The 13,566-nt window shown below is 33.7% G+C and overlaps 1 pseudogene; it reads right to left on the bottom strand.

The window, feature by feature from the left end:
• Positions 1–790: 790 nt before the first annotated feature.
• On the bottom strand, positions 791–12,953 carry LOC150028778 (uncharacterized; annotated as a pseudogene).
• Positions 12,954–13,566: the final 613 nt, after the last annotated feature.

Raw genomic sequence — 13,566 nt, 5'->3', positions numbered from 1 at the left:
AGTGTGTAATTTATGTTAGTTATAAATGTCAAAAATTTTAAACTGGACAAAACATTTTCAGTACAAAAAATGACGTTTTTAAACGCTACTTTATATGTTATAGTACAATCTTTGTAATTGTCATTATTATATTAAATTGTAAAATATTATACGTTAGTTACAATTGTCGTAGTTCGAGTATTAAATATTTTAATTTTTGATATTTTACTGTTTTTATGATTAAATTAAACATGTTTTCATGATATAATTAACCTTGTTTTCAAAAAATTAATTTCATAATATAATTAAACTTCATAAATACTAATAATTGATTAATTTATATACAAATTTATAATCAAAAGAAGACTTCATTCATTCATTGATAGATCAAAGTTCATATGTCATTTCAAAGTATACGAAACTAAGTGCATGAAAATAATAACTTGAAACTTTTAAACAATCTTTCCATATTTGACACAGTATAATACTAGTTCAACGACGGTTAAAAAAGACATGTAAAGACGGTTCCCAAATCGTCGTTATTGCGGGTGTCATTATAAAGTAGTCATTTTTAACAACAGTTGATCAATAGTCGTTATAAACATGTTTATATCGATGATTCATTTAACCGACTTTATAACTGAATGTAAATAATAATAAAAAATTAAATTTTTTTTAAAGACGGTTCCCATGGGAATCATCGTTGTATGCATGTCTTTTTTAAAAGAGACCATGACTTTTAAAGACGGTTCCACATAGAACCTTCGTTATATGTGAGTTTTAAAAAAAATTATTTTGTTTTTAATAAACCTTAAACTTGCATAAAATATCCAATTCTAGAAAATCAAAACATTTAAAATCATAATTTAAATATGAAAAATACATATAACAAATTATAACATTCTAGAAAAAGTTTTGCTAATATATGAAAAAGTTTGATGTCATTCTAATGATTTATCTATCCTAAGGTGTTATACATGGTTACAAAATACTTTGACCACGTTGTTCTCACATACTCCAATGCTTCTGAATCTAACGGATGTTGGTCGTTGAAAAACTATGACATTTGAAATTTTTTGAATTAGTGCATGAATAATAAACCCCGAATTTTAAAGTGTTTATTGTATTGAGGTATTACCTGATCCCAACCTTTATTAATTGCAGCTCGCACAATAGTCAACATCCACTGCATAACATGATAACCGCACTCATAACTTCCGTATTGCCTGTTGGACTGCATGTGAAAATAAATGTATTAAATGAATGAGTGAGACACATTAAATTGAGTTGACAAATATACTTTAAATACCTTAAGGTACATCCAAGTGAGTCTTTGTCGTCCCACTCAACATGTTATATCCAGAGTAAGCACTAAAATAATAAGATTTCATGTTAGAATACATAACAATATATAATGTATAAGTAATAATAAATGTTAAATGAAATTGTCATACCTATCTATAATGTGTTTAAAATAGGTAGGGGGTTTTATGCAAGGAGAAAAACCATGCAGTGGTATGATCTTGAACATATATGATCAATAGTTGCCAATGACACCTATATAACAAATCAGTTAGGTTCTCTTATGTCAATAATTTAGTATAACTTATTTAATAAATAAGGACATACTCATGGATGTATGGAACAAAATAAATTCGTTTTCCTCCATTCTTTAAGGAAGTGGTGATGTATGTTTGTGTTTCTGACTTCTTGTTTCCAATTAATTGAATGACTTGAGGGTCTAAAAACCCATATATATCGTGTTTCCCCTCATCAAAGCATAATCCACAAAGATACCCAAATTTCAATAAGTTAGTACTAATATATTTAATAAATCAAAAGTATAAAGATTTTAATATTTGAACTTACATCATCCATAATTGCATAACTGTTATGTTAATCTATTGATCTTAGGATGCAAGGTCCAACAAATTAGACATGTAAAAGTACAATGGTACATCATTATTCCTTCTAAAAACATTGGCATCCCATGGAACCTCTAAGACGGTTGTATCTAAAGTTGTAACAACTTCCACCAATGCCGCCACAGGATCATCAATGTATTGAACCAAATGGTGTTCAAGCTTTGAAGAATCCAAACCCTTTGAAGGATGTTGAAGCCTTGACTATGCTTGCTGTTGCTGTGCTGGTTTAGTCTAGTTCTGGGGTAGTTTGAGTGTTGTAATCCACCCTTTGATCGAATCTAAAGCATAGGCATTCTCAATCTTTGTGAAAGTAAAATATTTTCAAACTAAGTTAAAACAACCGATTGTTTTGTCGAAACAATCGATTGTTTATACTTAGATGTTTTGAGAAAAGATTGAAAACTGTTTTTCAAATGGTTGAAACTGTTAAAACCAAAACAACCGATTGATTCGAGGAAACAACCGATTGTTTGTTTTGGGACCGTAACAGAAAAACTGTTTTATCTTTGATTGAGCTTTAAATGATTTAACTGCTTTCGCTTCAGTCATTAAATGCTTTGACCAATCTTTTAATGCAATTTAAGAGTTTGTTAACATCTTTGAATATATTCAGAAAAACAGATTTGAGAATTAATCTTTTACAAATTTTTGCTAAGAGTTTTTGAGTTTTTCAAAGAGCTGAGATTGCTGAAAGTTCGTGATTGATCAAAGTTTGTGGAATAGGATTCTGCTTGTATTTATTTCAGATTATCTTTTGTAACAAGTATAATCCTTGTACTCTGTGAAACAAGTTTTCTTTTCTGTGTTTGCTGAGATTGGCTGTATTTTCTTGAGGGGTTCAAGATCAGCAATCTTAGTGTTGGTGTGTTGGCCAAGAAGAGTGTGTGGCTTGAGGTGTTCAAGGTCACTTTCTTGGTTGTGGTGTAAGTGATCAAGTTGTGATTGCTTAGTGGATTTCCTCAGGGTTTCTGAGAAGACTGGATGTAGCTCTGGATTTGGAGTGAACCAGTATAAACATCTGTGTGCAATCTCTCTATCCTTAACTCTTTAAATTCAGTTTTGTTTGTTGTTTACTGGTATAAACAACCGATTGTTTATGTGAAACAACCGATTGTTTTTCTGGTACTGCTGTTTTTGATTGTTGTTTTGGCAAACTGAATTTCTTATCAATTGTTTCTTGAGATAATTTCATTCTTGTTTTAAAACTTTGCCAAAACCCTCTTTAAACAATTCATCCCCCTTTAGTTTAAAGCCATCCATTCTAACAATTGGCATCAAGAGCTTGGTTCTTGAAAGTTATTCAAGTTGATCCTAAAACTGTTTTAAAATGGTTGATAGACTACCTTTTGGGGAAGGTGCTTCAATTAACAGACCACCTCTGTTTTGTGGTTTGAACTACCAATTTTGGAAAGTGAGAATGAAAATATTTATGGAATCACTTGACAAAGGAATTTGGGATGCAATTGAAAATGGTCCTTTTGTCCCAAAGTTTGAAAAAGATGGATCTTTCATTGAGAAGCCATGGTCTCAATGGACTGATGCAGAAAGCAAAAAGACCAAATTCGATTGCATTGCCAAAAATATTATAACCTCTGCTTTAAATTCTGATGAGTTTTTTAGGGTTTCTCAATGCAAATCATCAAAAGAAATGTGGGACACCTTGGAAGTCACTCATGAAGGAACAAATGAGGTGAAGAGAGCTAGGAAGCATGCTCTAATCCAAGAGTATGAGATGTTCAGAATGCTTAAAGGAGAAACAATTGCTGAGGTGCAGAAAAGATTCACGCACATCATCAATCATCTTATGAGTCTTGACAAGACCTTTGATAAAGAAGATCTGAACATCAAGATCTTGAAATATCTTGATAGAGCATGGCAACCCAAGGTAACTGTTATTTCCGAATCTAAAGATCTAACATCATTAAGTGTTGCTTCTTTGTTTGGAAAGCTTAGGGAACATGAGTTAGAGATGAATAGACTCAATGTTCAAGAGAGTGAAGACAAACACACAAGGAGCATAGCCTTAAAAGCTTCCAAGCATAAAGGAAAACAAGAATCCAGTGATGATAGTGATGAGGAAAACCTTAGCTTGCTGTCAAGAAAGTTCAGCAAATTCCTAAAGAGAAACCGCAACAAAGACAACAATAAAGATAGGTATGGAAACAAGAAATCCAATGATTTTAATTCCAATAACTATACTTGTTTTGGTTGTGGTGAGCAAGGTCATATAAAGGAAAATTGTCCAAACAAGAGCAAGGAGAAAAAGCCTAGCTACAAGGAAAAGAAAGGCAAGACAAAAAGAGCTTACATAGCTTGGGATGAAAATGAGGTGTCATCATCAAGTGAAGATGAGAAAGCAAACATCTGCTTGGTTGCTGAAGATGATGATGAATCTTGCAGCTCAAGTGAGGTAACTTCATGTGCTTCTTTAAATGAACAAAATTATAGTGAATTGCTTGAAGCTTTTCAAGAAACACATGATGAAGCTAATAGATTGGTTCTTTCAAACAACCGATTGAAAGATCTTAACAGTTGGCTTGAAAAGAGAGTTAAATCACTTGAAGAATATCTGGAAAAAGCAAAAAGTGATTTTGAAAAATTAGAAACACATTTCAAAAACTCTTATTGCAAGTGTGACACTCTCATTTGTGAAAATTGTGAAAACCTTGAAAAGAAAGTGCACTATCTTGTAAGTACTGTGGATAAGCTTTCGAAAGGAAAATCTAACTTTGAGAATGTCTTGGCATCTCAAAACTGTGTTTTTGGAAGGGCTGGTTTAGGCTTTAATCCACAAAACAAACAAGATAAGTTTTCAAAAAGTTTTTCAAGAAAGCCAGAAAAACAACCGATTGTTAAGATGAAACAATCGGTTGTTACATGCTTTTACTGCATGAAGAAAGGTCATTATGTTAGGTTCTGCAACATAAGGAAATATTCAGTTCCAAGAGGCTTTATGAAGTGGATTCCTAAGGAATGTGAAGTTTCTAACAGCAAAGAAAAGCCAAATGGACCCAAATTTGTGAGGGGACCAAATCTTGTTGCTTGAATTCTTTTTGTGCAGGAAATCTAAATAAATAGGAGGGACTGAGTCATTTCATCAAGTTCTTGGAAGAAAAAGACAATCATTAAAGCTGAATCAATGCTATGCATTTGAACAAAGGACCTCAATAGTGAAAAAAGGCTTCTTGATTATAAAGCACATGGCTCATTGAAGAATTAACATAAGGATAAGACTTTCCTTTATTTGTTCTCAATTTGTGTTTTAAAGTTCTTTCTCATGGTTAAAAATCTTTTTAATATGCTTAATATCATCTGCTTTAAACTCTTTCTACTCATGGTTAAAATTTAAAATCTGTTTTAATTGCTGCAGAAAAACAATCGATTGTTTCTTCGAAACAACCGATTGTTTTTTCGAAACAACCGATTGTTTTTTCGAAACAACCGATTGTTTTGGGTTTGACAGCACTGTGAAGAAATCTTTTTAATTGCTATTTTAAATTTCTATCCGTTGCAGATCAATTCAAAAAGAGAATCTTGGTCAAAGAATCTGTGTTGAAAGCTGATCACATTCAGAGAGAAGTTACAACAGTCATAAAGGAATATATTCCAAAATCTTGGAAATTCAAGAGCCTTAATGACTAGTCAAAGATCACATGTGAAGACCATGTGATTTTCAACTTTTTCTGACATTTTCTGTGTAGGGCAGAGTCAAGTCCTCTCTCTCTGAAAATCAGGTACCCACTCATAACATTGAATGCTAATTGATTCTTTTTCTGCTATAAAATCTGGTGCAGCTGATCTCTTCCACAAGAACAACCAATTGCAACATCTCTTGCAAAAATCTGTGAAGTGAGCTCTTCTCTGTTTTCTTCTCTGCCATCATGGAATCAACTCCTCCCACCTCAAAGAGAGTCAAATCCAGGGCTGTAAGGTCTGGAGGAAGGCTAGAAGGCTGGTTTTCTGGAGACAATGATCTTATTGAGAGATATAGGTATGAAACAAGTATAAAAAAGATAAACAACCCCAAGGTTGTTTGCTTTGATTGGCTGAAAAGTCAAAAGCTTGATAATGTAAGAAGGCTGCTCAAGGATCAATCTATCAGAAAGTTCCTAGAGATGAAAGGAAACATTTACCCAGATTTGGTAAGGGTGTTCTACACAAATCTAAAGTTTGAGGGAAACAATTTAGTTTCTCATGTGAAAGGTGTAGAAATGGAGATAACTCATGAAGTATGGACTGCTGTTGTTGGTTTCAAGTTCTCTGGCCTTAGAATCAACAAGGGAGACCTTGGAGTAGTGGAGGATTTTAACAAAATCCAATACTACAAAAGTTGCTTGAAGAATCAACATGCTCAAGTGAGAACATGCTCGGTTGGAGGTTTAAAGCTTGATGAAAGATTGCTTGCTCTCATTGTGACTTGGATTTTAACTCCAAGGGGGAGTAATCATTCTGTTCTTACTGAGGAAGATCTGGTATATATCTTCTGCATCATGAAGAAGATCAAAATCAATTGGATCCACATAATCAAAGAGCACATGCAAAAGGCTATGAGGTTAAGTGACTATCACTATCCATATGCTGTTTTGGTATCTAAATTTCTACTCTATTTTGAAGTGAACCTTGAGGATGAAACATCTGAGTTGGTCAAGTCAACTCAAGAGTTGAACAATGGATCACTCAACAAAATGGGTTTTACCAAAGTAGGTGGCAAATGGATTAGCAAGGATGGTGACCTTGGTGCCTCATCTAGTGGTGCTGCTGATCTTGAACAAGATGAGCCTGTTGATATGGATGTTCAACATGAAGATCCACCTGAAGATTATCAAGATGCTGGACCTAGTGTTGGTGCTGGAAATCAAGAAGAAAGGATGCAAACCATGTCTCCTTTTGAAAGACTCATGGTAAATAGGCCTGATAGCTTTGCGGAAAATCAAAGAAATCTTCATGATCCCTGTGTAAGCAATTTCCAGAGGATTGACAATAGGTTTGATAACATGGATGCACACTTCATGACTCTAGATGAACAGATCGAAGCTGTCTAGAATCAAATCTTTGATCTTCAGTTTGCTGATGATGATGAATGAAGAAAAACAACCGGTTGAAGTATCGAAACAACCGATTGTTTTTTGGTGGTTATATCTAGTTTTTTTAAATTATCTTTCTTTCTGTTGTTGCTGCTTTATTTCTGATGTAATCAAAACAATATCTTGTTTTATATCTTCTCTTTGTCTATTTGTGAAGACAAATAAGGGGAGATATATATGTTGCTGTGTTTATATTTTTAGTTGTTAAAACATTTTGGATGAGTAGTATTTTGTTTATGATATTTAGATCCGAGTTTTTTTTTATATATTTGTGCTAACCAAATATCAGAAGTTCTATGCTTTGTTCAAAACTGTATCTTGCAGGAACTGCTTCAGATTCAATCAGGTACAACACAAGCATTAGGGATTTGACTTCATCAAATAGGGGGAGATTGTTGAACCAAGTGGTGTTCAAGCTTTGAAGAATCCAAACCCTTTGAAGGATGTTGAAGCCTTGGCTGTGCTTGTTGTTGTTGTGCTGGTTTAGTCTAGTTCTGGGGTAGTTTGAGTGTTGTAATCCACCCCTTGATCGAATCTAAAGCATAGGCATTCTCAATCTTTGTGAAAGTAAAATATTTTCAAACTAAGTTAAAACAACCGATTGTTTTGTCGAAACAACCGATTGTTTATACTTAGATGTTTTGAGAAAAGATTGAAAACTGTTTTTCAAATGGTTGAAACTGTTAAAACCAAAACAACCGATTGATTCGAGGAAACAACCGATTGTTTGTTTTGGGACCATAACAAAAAAACTGTTTTATCTTTGACTGAGCTTTAAATGATTTAACTGCTTTCGCTCCAGTCATTAAATGCTTTGACCAATCTTTTAATGCAATTTAAGAGTTTGTTAAGATTTGATAACAAACTACATCTTTGAATATATTCAGAAAAACATATTTGAGAATTAATCTTTTACAAGTTTTTGCTAAGAGTTTTTGAGTTTTTCAAAGAGCTGAGATTGCTGAAAGTTTGTGGAATAGGATTCTGCTTGTATTGATTTCATATTATCTTCTGTAACAAGTATAATCCTTGTACTATGTGAAACAAGTTTTCGTTTATGTGTTTGCTGAGATTGGCGTATGTTCTTGAGGGGTTCAAGATCAGCAATCTTAGTATTGGTGTGTTGGCCAAAAAGAGTGTGTGTCTTGAGGTGTTCAAGGTCACTTTCTTGGTTGTGGTGTAAGTGATCAAGTTGTGATTGCTTAGTGGATTTCCTCAGGGTTTCTGAGAAGACTGGATGTAGCTCTGGATTTGGAGTGAACCAGTATAAACATATGTGTGCAATCTCTCTATCCTTAACTCTTTAAATTCAGTTTTGTTTGTTGTTTACTGGTATAAACAACCGATTGTTTCTGTGAAACAACCGATTGTTTTTCTAGTACTGCTGTTTTTTATTATTGTTTTGGCAAACTGAATTTCTTATCAATTGTTTCTTGAGATAATTTCATTCTTGTTTTAAAAGTTTGTGAAAACCCTCTTTAAACAATTCACCCCCCTCTAGTTTAAAGCCATCCATTCTAACACAATGGAGAATATTTTCTTCTTTCGCAGAGGCAGTTTTGTCTTAGGTTCCTGCTACTCATCAACAAACAAATACTTAAATTAGTTAGAATATAATATATCTGATATATAATCCTATTAGTATTAGTGCAAAAATATACTGTAGAGTCTATAGGTCTAACGAGATGTCTAGGCCAAGCAACGAAAGTATGTAATAACTTTCCTACAATTATGACCTCTAATGTTGGCACATGAACTGCAACATCACCATAAAGGACCTTCTCCACCGTGACCTTCATAACACTTACCTAGGGCAACGAATCAGGTCAAAGAATTATACTCAACATATAACTCGCATTGGCTAGTTGAGCCAAAGTCATTTCCAGATAGATCAACCGCTGAACAATTCCCTTTAGTGTTGACTTTCTTAATAGGGGTGGAGGTGGTTCATCTTCTACCATAATAGGTGGTTGTTGTGAGAGTCCTAAACCCTCTCACCGCTTTTCAAACTCCCTTTTCATCCGCTTATAAAAGTCCTCCATTAAGCTTTCTCTAAGCTCTTGAGTTACCTCAACCTTTATCTGTTCACGTAACTGTAGTAAATACTCTGGGCTAGGTTTATTGGACGATTGTTCCTTGCTATATGATGAAGGCCAAAGTATGACCGAATCCCAACCCCATATCCAGCTTCACGAACACGTCCAGGGTGCTTAGGTCGTCCGAGAGTAACATTAAGAATATCTTTGCGACCACATGGATTAAAAGTCCCCTGTGTTGATTGCTCAACAAAAGAATCCTAAAACAAATGAAAATAAATTGTCAAACTTCAACACATTGAATTTAAAATAACACATAGAAAACATATTTCTTACAATTCGTTCAATTGTTTGTTCTGTAGACATATAACTCCATGTCCCTGGTGGCTTTATACGGGCACCCTTCCACATCTCATGTCGGGGTGGTGGGGATGGAGACCTCAAAGAATCTACATTATTCATTTCCTCAATGGAAGTAAAATGTGCTTTAATCTTTTCTTCAAGCATCTTCTACTCTAACAACTTACAACCACCATTGGACAATAAGTGTGGGGTATCATTATGTGCCTGACTAGCTTTTGCTTTGTTCCGAACATCCTATCATCAACATTCAAAATTTAATAATATGTTAATATAAACTATATCGAAATATAACAATTGATATTAACCTTACATTTTTCAGTTTGTTGAATCTGCACATACTGTTGCCAAGTTTCTTCATCAACGGATGCATATTTTGTACAAGTATTTTCTTCTTTCCTTTCCCCATATATAAAATTTATTGTCAATTTTGATTTGAATTGACGAAACTTGACACCCACATCAGAAAGAACCTTCGCTTTCAAGGTTTCCACATTCGGGATCTTGTAATGCGTCTACATTATTTAGGATAATTAGTTCATAAACAAGAACAAAGTATAAAAGAACTTTAGATTGAACAAAGTAAAAACAATTATATACCAGAATATCTTGCCAAATCATGTTTCTCTCGTGCTCGGTCACGTGATCCCAGGACTTAGTAAGATAGAGATTCTTTCACGAGACAGTACTCCGAGATAACTCCTAAATTTCTTTGCATATGGCCCAGTGGCCACACCAGTGTTGACATCAATAGACAATGGTATTTTGTCATCTTTATTTATCTTCTTAAAAATATTCTTTAATCTTGTAGGTCCTCTACCAGTTTTTGAACGAGAAACTTTATCATCTGTCATGTTCCTGTTATCTAACAAATATGATAAGCATCAAGAATATGAAATATAATAAAAATTATATATTGTAAAACTAAACATGAATCACATGCACATACAAATATATATTCCTTCGTCCTGATCATTTCGAGTTGCTTGTACAACATCAACAACATCCTTGTACTTTTTATTGATGGTCGTTCTTGTAAGTGATTCAATCTCACAAATGTCATTGTTTGTATCTTTTGGGTCATTATGTTGTTTTTTTTCCATGTAACACAATAAACCAGTGTTCAGATGTAGGATCTTGGATATAGAAAACTTGGGAAGCTTGATGTGTCATTATGAATGGTTCGTCATGATAACCTATCTTTTGAAAGTCAACCAAAGTCATTCCTGATTCATCAACTTTGACACCAATCTTATTGTCAACCCACTTGCATTTGAAAATAGGTACAGTAAACTTGGTATAATTAACTTCCTAAATCTCTACTATGACACCATAATAAGGCATTGATCCCACAACAGAATTTTGATCTTTTGCAGTTGAAAACTGCATAGACTCTGCCTGTACTCCTATCATCTCGAGACTTTGCGTAAAACAAACAACCATTTACTTCATAGTCAGAACAACATAAAACATCAAACTTGAGAAAGTTTGCAAATCATTCATTATTTGTTGCTTAAATTATGACATGAAAGTTTTGTTATGCTCAATTAACACCCATTTTTCTAATTGTCTTGGATTTTTATATTTGACAATGTCTTTGTGTGTATCTAAGTATGGTAACACCTCATCAGTGTTATTCAAGATATACAAGTGTGCTCGCAGAACCTCTTCTCTAGATTTTCTTATGACATGTACACCTTTTGAAGATTTACTTATCAATCTACGAGAGTGGCAACATTTTTCAGGAACTCCTATAGATTTGGCTTTTAACAAGTACTTGGAGCAAAACTCAATAGATTCTTCTTAAATGTATCTTTCAATAATAGAAGCTTCCGAACGACATTGATTCTTCACATATCCCTTCAAAATCTTCATGTATAGTTCAATTGGATACATCCATCGCATATAAACTGGCCTACACAATATGACTTCTCTTACAAGATGAACAACCAAGTGTGCCATGATATCAAAAAAAGATGGAGGAAAAAACATCTCGAGTTGACACAAGATAACAATTATTTCTTCTTCAAGTTCATCCAACTTCTAAGAGTCAATCTCTTTACTACATATGGAATTGAAAAATGAACATAGTCGAGTGATTGTATGCCTAACATTTTTTGGTAAGATTCCACGAATAGCCACCGGTAGTAATTGTTGCTTTAGAACGTGACAATCATGTGACTTTAAGCCAATTAGTTTCAAATCATTCATAGATACAAGGCTCTTCACATTTGAAGAGTAGCCTTGTGGTACCTTAACACCTTTAAGACATTCACAAAAACTTGTTTTCTCTTTCTTTGACAAAGTGTAACACGCTGCAAGCAAGTATGTACGTTTACAAACTTCTCTCGGTGCCAATTCCTCTTGTATATTCATCTCAATCAAATCCATACGTGCATTCACACCATCCTTTTTTTTGCCTTAAATGTTCAAAAGTGTTCCTATTAGACTGTCACACACATTCTTTTCCACGTGCATTACATATATACAGTGTTTGACATCTAACTTATACCAATACGAAAGATAAAAAAAGATTGATTTGTTCTTCCATATTTCACTCATAGTTTACTTCTTCTTCATTTTTCCAGAAGTCACATTAACATTTTTTATTTTTTCATAAATTTCAACACCACTTAAGGGAGAGGGACAAATGTCATGTTCTTGGTATTCGTTAAAAGCTTTTTTCAATCTACAATACAGATGGTATTTCTTTAGAAATCTACGATGCCCAAGATACACAATTTTTCTTCCATGTTTCAGCTGCTCATAAGATGTCTTGTCTTCACATATTGGACATGCTCTATGGCCTTTCACACTATAACCTGACAAGTTCCCATATGCAAGGAAGTCATTGATAGTACAAAATAACATTGCATGCAATCGGAAAGATTCATTCTTAAACGCGTCAAACACATCAACCTATTCATTCCACAATAACTTCAAATCTTCAATCAATGGATTAAGATAAACAATTATGTCATTTCCAGGTTGTTTTGGACCAGAGATCATCATAGATAATATCATGTATTTGCACTTCATACACAAAGCAGGAGGTAAGTTGTAAATCACTAATAAAATAGGCCATGAACTATGATTACTACTTGAATTTCCAAAGGGATTCATTCCATTAGTTGTCATCCCAAGTCTTAAGTTTTTTTATTCTTTCCTAAATTAAGGAAATTCTTTATCAATATTCCTCCACTGCAGAGAATCTACTAAATGACGAAGTAGTCTATCACATTTTCTATTATCTTCATGCCACCTAAGGTTTTTAGAGTCATCTGCATTTGCAAACAAACACTTAAGCCTTGGAATTATTGGAAGATACCAAACAACCTTAGCAGGAGGATCTTCCTTTGTGAATTCATCAATTTCATCATTTTGACCAACTTTAACCTTATAACATGACAAACCACACCTAAGACATCTTCTTAAATCTTCGTACTCATTTCTGTATAAAATACAATCGTTAGGACATGAATGTATTTTTTTATATTCCATACCCATCAGACAAAGTATTTTTTTGCCTCATTATTTTGATTGGGTAATGTATTTCCTTCTGGAAGCATGTCCTTAACCAATTCGAGAAATTTTGTAAAGCTTTGTCGGTCCATCCATTCATTACCTTCAAATTCATCAACCTTCACATTGTTGATAATCGTGTGAAGTTAGTTGAACCAGGATACAAAGGAGTCTCTACATCATTAGACATATTTTCAAAAACTGCATTAACAAAAGATTTTGCTACCACATCACGAATCATGTCTTCTAATCTATCATCCATTGAGAAATGAACTTCTTTCGAAGCTCCGAGCACACTTGGCAAATCTAACAATTCACCATGTCACGTCCATGTTGTATAATTTTTCAAAAATCCATCACACAAAAGATGTTCTCTAATTTCGAAAAAACTCAATATCCTTCCATTCAAACAATTGACTCAAGGACACATTATTCTAACAATTCACCCCCCTCTTGTTTAAGGCCATATATTCTAACAATTGGCATCAAGAGCTAAGTTCTTGTAGTTACTCAAGTTTTCGATCCTAAATCTTTTTTCTATGGTTGAAGAACTACCTTTTGGGGAGGGTGCCTCAATTAACAGGTCACCTTTGTTTTGTTGTTTGAACTATCAGTTTTGAAAGGTTATCATGAAAATCTTTGTTGAATCTCTTGATAGAG

Source organism: Phaseolus vulgaris, chromosome 3 (genome assembly GCF_051622355.1).
Source record: "Phaseolus vulgaris cultivar YP4 chromosome 3, ASM5162235v1, whole genome shotgun sequence".
In the NCBI taxonomy this organism is placed as follows: Eukaryota; Viridiplantae; Streptophyta; class Magnoliopsida; order Fabales; family Fabaceae; genus Phaseolus; species Phaseolus vulgaris.
The sequence above is the reverse complement of the archived record's forward strand: the minus strand, read 5'-3'. Positions and strand labels throughout refer to the sequence as shown.